Genomic DNA, 10,813 nt, shown 5'->3' with positions numbered 1-10,813 from the left:
TTTCCCAAATTTCAAACCCTCATAACTCTCTCATCTCTACACCAATTTGGGCGATTCAAAAGGCAAAGTTGTGAGATTTTTCGATGACAAAGTGTTGGTGAGCTCGGATAGTGATTTGGAGTCCCCGTTTGAGGTAATTTTCGTAAAATACCTGCTGCCTCACCCTTTTTGTGAGCCTAACTTTGGAAATTTTTGAGACTTGTTTTCTTAGCCATTTTAGATCTGATTTTGGTGATTTTTTAGGCTATTTTGAGTGGTTTTTCGAGGAGAACATTGTGGTGTTGTCAAATTTTACTGTAGACCGCTCGTTTTTGGTAAATTCACTGTTGTCCCATTTCTAATTTTTGAAAAATTTTGGGTTTTAGTTGCATGTTGATATTGTGTTGTTCCCGAGCCCCGAATTGTGTCCCATTTTGGGACATGATCTGGGAAAACTGGTTAGGACCCATTTTTGGGGTTAATTTTGGAATTTCCTGCATGGATCCCACTTTCCTCGTTTTGACTCCAAAATTGACCCGTCTCCGTTTGTTGTGATTTTGGTGTCTAAACGACTGTAATAACGTTGTGATCCTATTTTTGATAGCGGGGCAGCGTTTCGAGGACGTTCGGAAAGGGAAAGCCCCGGAGAAGTGATTTTGGAGCTCGTGTGATTGGCCCACAGGTAGGCTACGGTTTTCCTCTCTTAGATTGAACTCGAAAATGTGAATGCATGTTGATTAGTTGGGATTTGGGTTGGGTAGTTATTGAATCATGCATAGGTGATTAGAAATCATGTTTTCGGCCTATTTCGAGAATTATCGGGTAACTGTGAGCATGCTTTGTGTTATTAATGGACCCTCCTCTCTATGTGGAGTGCTTGCATGCTTAATTATTATTTATTTGAAGCATGTTGGGCCTTAGTTTAGGTTTGACTAGGGCTTGCCTTAGAAATACATGATCCGGATCCGATAGGCCTCAGTTTTGCCCCGACGTCGCTCGGCCGGCTTAAATCCCTGTAGACTGGTGTAGCAGACTTGAGTCTGATAGTTTGGGCCTTAGTTAGGCGATACTCTTTGTCCGACTATAGTTATCCTTATTTTCCCCGATGTTACGGCTTCACGAGTTACATCAGCAACACTAGTTCTACTTCGCGATTTGAATTTGGTTCCAAGGACTTTCATTGATTGGCTATGTGTGGACGGCGTTTCACGGACATTTATGAGTATGGATCGATTGGGACTCTTTCAACAGCTACATTGGCACCTTTATAGAGCATCCGGTTAGAGTTCCGGCCTCTATTGCCCAGTTACTTATATAGAGCATCGGTTTAGAGTTCCGGCCTCTATTGCTCAGATACTTATATAGAGCATCCGGTTAGAGTTCTGACCTCTTATACTTGTTACTTGTGATTGGTTACTTAGGTACTTTTGGTGAGCATCCGGTTCGAGGTCCGGCCTCCGTACTGTCAGATTCTACTAATTAGGGTTGAGGTTCTGGTTCGATGTTCTTCGTTCATGGGTTCTTTTATGCAATTCTCTTTAGTTATAGTTATTATGTGTACTCGTCGGGCTTATGGGGGTCCGTTCGGGTTTTTATTTAACTTGCGCACGAGTGTACCTTCTGGGCTTATGGGGGCCCAGTTAGGTGTAGTTAGCTTATAGATTACTTTAGTTAGTTCTTTGTACACTCGTGTGCATTCCCTTGTTAGTTAGATTTTAGTTCTTGACTTCGGTTTGTGTTATTCCTTCTTTTCATACTGCCTTTACTTTTCAAGTTCAGTCGGTCTATGATGCCTACTGGGTACCAGCTGTTTTGGTACTCATGCTACGCTCTGCATCTATTTCGTGAAGCAGGTCCGGGCACTAGTAGCCAGCGTTGATCGAGCTTGGAGCAGACTGATCCGGAGACGGGAGTGAGCACACGACGTTTTGTACTATTTCAGTCTCCATCTGTATATATAGACTTGTCTTTTACCTTTCGAGACAGTCCAGTCTCTGTTGTCCACTTTTGGGACTTGTACTCATTTTGTTAGTAGCTCTGTACTAGTGACTTCCAGGTTCTGGGAGGGATCTTTATTTGTATATATGTTTTTGGTTTGCTTCCGCCTGTTTATATTGTTATTTGCCTACTCTTGTTTAGTTTCTACCCTCAGACCCATTACTTGTTGTTCCGGGTTACGGGTTGGCTTACCTACTGGTGGGTTATAGTAGGTGTCATCATGACTTGAGAAATCGGGTCGTGACAGTTGTAGAGAGGCTTATGGAGAACTCTAAAACCCCCTAGATATTTTCAAAAAGACTTTAAAATTTTCTAGAACATGTAGAGAATTCTAGAATGTGGACCAAAATGTAAATATAGAGGAACTTGTATTGTAAATATTATTTACACAAAGGCCCCTATGAAGTAGTATAAATAGAGGGCCTCTCATTTGCAAAATCATCACTCAAGTTGTAAGCAATCTTCCAAGTAATACAAAACCTTCTAATAAAGTTCTCTTGTCTTTCCTTTCCGTCTCTTGGCGATCTTAAGTATAAATGGCTTTCTTGAGCTTATAAGACCTTGAAAGATTAGTGAGTAAGTTGTCAAGTGCCGCACGGAGCTTTAGTGAGACTCTAAATCTGTGACATACTACTTCGTAGAATTAAATCACAAGAAAAGTAGTAGCTTAGAGTTTCTTAGATATGAAAACTAGGATCCTATAATGAAAAATATAAAAGACTCATTCAAACTAAAACATGACTCTTATCAGCGATCCAAGACTAGGAGAACTTTCCATGACGACACAGGAACAAAGCAGGAGCGTCAAACGACCTCTGTATTAGAATGATTTGTGTATTTTTGCCTATATCCTAACCTTTTCCTCTGTTTTCCAATTCTAATTTCTATTTTTTCAAACCCTTTGAACGATGAGAGTAAGAAGCTTTATATAGGTCGAATTTTGGGGGAAAATAGAACGTTGGGATGGGAAAATTCACAACGTTCGAATTGCTATGAATTTTGACGCAGATGAACGTTGGGGAATGTTCACGTCAACTTTGGCTGAAAATGGTGGATGGGTCGATTGGCATTGTTTATTGTTTGAATTGGACTGGGCTGGTGGAAGTAATGAGTTGCTCTAGTTGTGAATGGCCTGTTTTTTTGTCTCAAAATTCAGCTAAAATGGAATTGGTTAATTTTGCAATTTAGAAAAATGTCCAATTCGATTGCAAACTTAGCCGATTTGAGTCGAATAAGATGAATTAACTAATAAGCTTCTTAATCTTAACTAAATAAAATATAGGAAAATTTGTATATAATAGCAAACTATTAATTCAAATTAAATGTTATAACCACAATTTGATTTAATTGTACCCCGTAGCAAACTGTTGCCATTCACCTCTCTCCCTGAAATTCTCGCTCTCCACTCTCCCTCGTCTCTCTCACTTTATACAAACACAAATATATAAATTGTGTTTCTGTTTGTATAAAGCGAGAGAAAATTGTATATACACATGCAAATATATATATCTTCGTCCTATACACTTATAATTATACAATACAAATCTTCCCCTGCTCAGTTCTCTTTTGCCTTTCTCTCTTTCTCGCTTTAATACAAACACAAATTATAGAAAATACAATGTATAATTTGTGTTTGTATAAAGCGAGAGAGAGATATTTGATATACAAACATTTTATTTCGATTCAATTGTAATATAAAATTTCAAATTTTATGCAGATATACAAACACATAAAATTAAATTGAGAGGCTGCCAACGATTTATACAAACGAGAGGCTAACATTGATTTATACAAATGGTTTGCCAACGAAATTATACAAATCTGAAAAGGAGCCAGCGAGTTATACAATCTGATGCTCCATAGCAAACATAAAGTTTGTCATGGAGTGCAATTATACAAACTATAGCTACAACATACAAATATGATTTTTATGTTTGTTATATGTGAAAGTTGCTCTAATATATATATATATATATATATTATTTTAAGATTCCAAATGTGACAAAATTACATAAAAATAACTTTAAAATATTTTGAATTTCATAAGCAAATAATTTTAAATCGTTTGAAAAATTAAAAAATCTCGATAATTAATCTATAATGTGGATGGTCAAAGAAATATTTGGAGCACAATTTAATTATATGTTTATTTAAATGCTTTACCAGAAAAATCCAAAAAATTGAAAAAATCCTAGGTTTATTAGTTTGGTTTGATTTAAAAATTTAAAAATTCGACACAAATGACTTGGTTTGTATTTGAAAAACCCGAACCAATCCGAAAAAAACCCGAGGTTAAAAACCCCAAAAAGTTCGAGTGTTATTAATTTGGTTTGATTTATAAATTTAAAAATTTGACACAAATAATTTGATTTGATATTTGAAAAACCTGAACCAACTCGATCATGTACATCTCTGTTTTGATTATACTTGAAATAATGATCTTGATTAGGTTATATGTCTATTACCTTGAGAAAATAATCCAGACCCAAAGGAAGGCCCAAGGAAGCTAATTGGACCACGCCACGGCAAGGTGAGCCAAGCCGCCTCAAAACATCACGAAAAAGGTGTACGCGACGGAGGAATAAACAAGTTCGGGGGTAATTAAAACGGAATTTAGTTTAGATGTACACCGTATAAAAAGCTTCAAGTTCAGGGGGGTAATGAGTACTTTTGCCTTTTATTAATAAAAAAATAGAAAAACAAAACAACAATCAATAATATATTTTTTTATAATTATTTTCTTAAAAAACAACATAATTCATCACTATTCACGCCTAACTTTTTTTTTATATCAAAGAGAATCCTTTTCCCCTTTGACTTAAACCAATAATTCAGTTTTTAATAATTATTTTTATTAAGTGATGCCTCACTATTCTCCTCTTAACCTTTTTTTTTCTTCCGTATTTAATTTTTCCTTCTTCACCCGGAATATTCTTTCTTTCTTTAAACTTACGTAAAAGTTTTAACAACTTCTATGTTTTAATTTATTTGTCTTATTTTCGAATAATCAAAAAATATTTTTTTTAAGATCATAGTATTTTAAATGATTAATTACTATAATTTGTAGTATTTTCATGTAGTCTTTAAATACAAAAAAAATTATTTTTAAAAAAGATTTTATATTCAAATTTACATCGAACATTAGTTAGTTTGACTCTCGTATTCTATGAGATTGTTTGGTAGAATATTACCGTCTGAGAACGTTTGGACCGTGCCCTCCGCGTGACAAAACAAGCTAAGCAAAGGGGAAATCTTGGCGTTGTTTTGGGGTCGCTTTGGTTGAATTCGCTGGAGATGTGCGTTGGTGAGGGAGAAGAGTACAGAGTATGGGTCTTGATTGAAGGACCTAGTCCTTTGACCATATCTTAATTAAATTGAAAGCTAAATAAATTACATATTTAATTAATTATCAAGCTTCTTAACTTCAACAACGTAAAATAGTCATTTAACATAAAAATTCTAATTATTTTGAAATAAAGAGAGTAGTTATGTACTCTAATTGATTATTTTTTTGAGGAAATAAAATGCACACTTGGTTAGAACTCTATTTTTAGTAAAGCGATTTTATTTTATTTTTTCCAAATATTTATTCAAAGTAATAAATATATAAATATATAAAGATGTATATATTTGAAGGAAAATGGTCAAATTGCCTTGAAAATGGTCTCGAAAGATTTGTAAATGATTATTTCAAATTGTTTGAACTCAAAGAGGCTTAAAAATGAACTAAATCGTGGAGGGCCAAAATTGGGTGTCAACAATAGTTATAACATATCAAGGCAGCAAACAGTTAACAGTAGCTAAAAACTGAGCAAAAAGTAAGCAGATGTCTAAAGAAGTAAAACAAACCAAATTAATCAAAACCTTCAACTACACACTGCCTCTAACTAACCTCCCATTTCTTTTAACAACAAATTGATAAGTAACTAAAGCAAAACAATTATGAGCACATATAACCAAAACTAAAGTCTAGACTATGAACCCAAAGAACCTAAGATGATCCTAAGACTAAGCAAAACTGGATGGAAGAGGAGCTAGCAACTCATGTAATTATTCTACCAAGATTCATGCCGCAAAATCCGTCAGATAATGCTACTGGCTCACATCTAAAACCTATCCAAACTGTACCAAAATCAGGAGCTAAACAAACTATTTTTTTTATCAAATTGAGCATTAGAACTTGAAGCCTCATAGCATCAAATAGCATTTGAGAACAATCAGATGTAGATATACAACAACTAAGTTAAAAGATGCGTAAAGAAACATGCTAAGAACACATTGTAACTCAAGCCAACATGAAATTAATCTTATAATGCTATAACACACTTCAGATTGTGAAGAAGCATATTAACATGAAAAATAAATACCTAAGAACAGGACAACTACAAGATTGAGCAAAATTTCCATATTTTGACTAATGAACAACACTTGAAACAAAACTGAGCAACACTTGGAGAGAAAGGTAAACAACCAGATTTTACAGCTCCATTTCGAGAACCCAGAACAGTTCCAGCAGGTGAACACACACTTAGAGACGAGCTATCAATAAAACCTATGAGCCAAGTTAAAACGAAACCAAGACGAACTACTAACATAACCATACCGAAATAAAAATTGAAACACAAGGACATCATATATGCAGGGACAAAGAGGATTCTATGCTATCACGATCAAATCGAAAACGACTACCAAAAGCAGTGGAGCAACAAAACACATAGCAGGCACACTTAAAATTGCGACTGAATGAACGACAGACCATATTGAACAAACTAAAAGGATAACTTTAAGAAAACAGATCAAATAATATCAAACTAGCAGCTCACTATTTCAGTCACAACAACGCATAACACTCTTGGTCTGAAACAAACAAGGAAAACTTAAATGTAAAGAGCTGTACCTCAGCGACGAAACCAGGAGCGACTTCAAACTTCAGGGACTCCTATGAACAAGGATTCAAGCTTGGAATGACAAGAAAAAGAGCTCTTAAAACACATAGGATTAGTTTCGAAATTAACTGATTCTTCTTTCGACTTATTCACACATGAACAGAGGTAAAGAAAAAAAGAATGAGAAAACCTAAATAAATTGGAATTAAAACAAGCCAAAAAATACAAATAAGTAGATGACCACTATACCACTTATTAAATCAACATGCTAGATCATTATATGGACAAAGAGGTATAAAAATAGCCAGTTTTTATCAAGCCACACGTCAATATATGGGAAAATAAAACCACGCAGGGAGACCTTAAGATCCACGAAAAAAGTATACATGTGAAGAGTTCCAATCAAGGGCAGGGGATATGGTCCTTCCTGGTGGAAGCTTCTTGTTACATTTGCTGCTTATTGAAAACAAATGGACCAAAGTGCAGGCAAGTACAATGGCGACATAATCCATTAATGCTGAACTAGCTATTGCCTTTCTGCTCTCATTATTATACGCCTCCCTTAATTTCAATGCAATAAATATGTCATTCCTTGGTTGGAATAAAATGTATGATTTCTATTTAATTTAAATGAAAATATTGTTGTTGTTGTTTTAACAAATCTTTATAAATATGTAGCAAATAATTAAATTCAACATTAACATTCACGCTCACACGGTAAATAAGTGACACTTTTGAGCAATAAGATGACATATCTGTTTGCCCGGGGTTAATATTGATTCCGTCAGAAAAATCCTACTTTAGAGGTAAGTCGGCGACTTCTTTTATTGCCAACTAGTACACGTATCCGCCGCGCATATTTTAAATTTTAAAATATAATAATTTTTTAAATTTATGAATAACTAAATATGAATGGAGTATTATTCAGTAACAAAAATGCATGTATAATCATATATAATGTGTTAATTTTACATAGACAAATAATGCTAACAAAATTTTACCCTAATTTATGTGTAATAAGGGTATGTTCATCAAAGACTCTAAATATTATTCTAACAACTTCTCCTTCTTTTAGTATGATGAAGATTAATAGCATGTGTGGCGTGTGTTGAATTGATATTTGTGTTAATTAATTAAATTTTAAGTTCATAGATCAATCTAATACCTAGTATAAAAAATATTAACTCTACTTTTAGCTAAAATCTAAATATAATTTACAAAGCATGTTGCAACCTCTTTAGCACACCTTCTCTCGTTTTATCATGCAAATTAGGATGTACAAAATAATGAATTTAATTGATCAATAAAAAAAAGATACTATAATCAAATTAACCACATAAAAATAAATTATCAAATTAATCCACATAAAATTAAATTATTTGCAGAGAAAAACAAAAAATCATACCCGCGCATTGCGCGGATATTTTTAAATTTTATTTTATATATATATATTAAATGCTCCTCACTCCCACAAAATTTTTTGTTCAATTTCTCTGTTCTTTTTATCATTCCGTTTCTTCTTGATTTGTAAGAGCAATAGATGAAACATATATTTCTCAACAACTAAAACTTTGAAAATTCCTACAATTACGATAAAGTGTGATAAAGTGAAGAAGTTGTAACCATCTCCAAAATTATACAGCAAGTGTTAACTTAAATTTTAAATCTTATCTTGTTAAACTAATTAACCACTCTTAATTCAAAATTTAAATAATTCGATTTATTTTTATTCAAAAAACAGACAATTACTAATTAAACAAATTATTAATAATAAATTCAAGCAATTACTTAAATTTGTAATATTTTTCTAAAAAGTTCCAACAATTAAATGAACTTAAATAAAATAAAATAAAAACTATTTAAGCACTATTTGTCTAAAAAAACATGATCAAAAAAAATAAATAATCAAAATAAGGAAAAAAGTCCTAGAAAGACTATCCCATTTTCCACGAAGAATCCAATTTATTATATTTATTATTTTATTTTTGGACAATCAATTTTTCAACTGATTTTTTTTTAAAACAGAAATATTAAAAGTAAATCTGTTATATAATTATAATTATTTATTTTGTGATTTTTAAAAATTTTAGTTTAAGATAATTACTAATAATAAAAGGTTGTCAACACATTTTTTATTGATTATAGGACTATGTAGTATTGAATGGATAATGGAGAGTTATGAAACTGATTTATATGAAACTAGTGAAACTATCCGCGCTTTGCGCGGTTATATGAAATATTTATAAGATAATAATATGAAATATGTAATATTTAGGTTAGTATAGAATATATAGATAATATTAATATTTCTCTTCATCTGCGATATCATAGGTTTTTTCATTTTTTTTTAAACATATAAATATAATTTTTTTGTTATATGTATATAGTAGAACAAAATAATTCACCGTGGTGAAGTAAATGGAATAAGAGATAATATGTTGAAATAACAATATATTGTTAATTACGTTGTAAAATTATTTTATTTGTTTTAATTTTCTCTATCTTTTGTAGGAGTACTAATTTTCTATTCAAACTTTGATTTCGTCAAAACAAAATTGATTTTTTTTATTATGTCCTTTTTATTATATTTGCTTATTATAATTTTTTAAACATTAATTAAATATTTATAAGATTTATGAAAAATGAAACATACAAAAGTTATGAATAATATTTAATATTAAAAGTTACAAGTAAGATGAAGAGACATGAGTTATAAATAATTCAAATGTATAATTTTATTAGACATTAAATGTATTGCTAATTATGCATTGATTTTATTTGTAAAATAAATAAATAAAAATAAGGGGTGAAGATGCAAAAAATGAACAGAGAAAATATAAAAATTGGTGATTAAATAAAAATTATAAATACATTTCAAAGCAAAAAGAACGGTGATGAAAACAGATTGTTACATGCGCAAAAAAAAAATAGCATCATGAAACTAATATTTTATTTTTCAATTACTTTTTTATAATTATAATAAAAATGAAACTCCTAATCATCATAAAAAAAAAAATTGTTGTTAAAATTAGATAATTATATTAATTTTGCTTCATAACAATGAAAAAGTAGAATAATAAAGGATCAAATGATTAGCATTGACAATATAATACATTTAGCTAAATTATTTATACAAATCAAAATTTAGAAAATTCTAGCAAAAGTAACTAAGTTGCTAATACAATTCAAAGTAAAAAAATAATCTCTAATTATGCTTCATTTTTTTTCCTTCTATCATCTTCCTTTGCAAGTAGATCCGCCATCATATTTTGCTCCATAAGTCATACTCTTCATTATATGCAACCAACTGAAAAAAAATGAATAAAAAAATCATATACCAATTAAAAATAATTATGTCAAAAGAAAAAATGAAATTTAAACTATATGTAATATATTTGTATATTATCTTTTCAATAGTACTAGCAATACTAAATAATAATAATTTCTTGAAATCTAACAAATATTATAATCAAACTATATTATATTCGAAAAACTAACTATTAGAAAGAGCAATTCCATACAGACAAAGCATTGTTAAGAATTACAGAGATTTTTTTTAATCATATTTGCTTGATGAATGATAACACAAACATTAAAAAATATTAAGAAAGCATGTCTAAGTACATAAAAATAAAAAGAAAGACTTGAGAATGACTTTGTATGTGAATCTTCATGAAAATAAATATGAATATATAGACAAAATAGAGGAAATGAAAAAATAAGGACTTGAGAATGATATATTTATTAACTTCATGTACTTTTTTTTTGTTACATGTTAGTTTCATTCACAAACCAAATACGAATTTATATAGACAAAAATAGAGAAAATAAAAAATAAAAATTTGCAATGAAATATTTCTTACCTTCATGTACTTCTTTTTTGTTACAAACCAAACCAATATGATGAAAAGAGAAAGGATAATTGTGAATGTGAATCTTCATGAAACTAA

The sequence above is a fragment of the Solanum tuberosum genome, unplaced genomic scaffold (assembly GCF_000226075.1).
Source record: "Solanum tuberosum cultivar DM 1-3 516 R44 unplaced genomic scaffold, SolTub_3.0 scf00592, whole genome shotgun sequence".
Classification (NCBI taxonomy): Eukaryota; Viridiplantae; Streptophyta; class Magnoliopsida; order Solanales; family Solanaceae; genus Solanum; species Solanum tuberosum.
The sequence above is the reverse complement of the archived record's forward strand: the minus strand, read 5'-3'. Positions refer to the sequence as shown.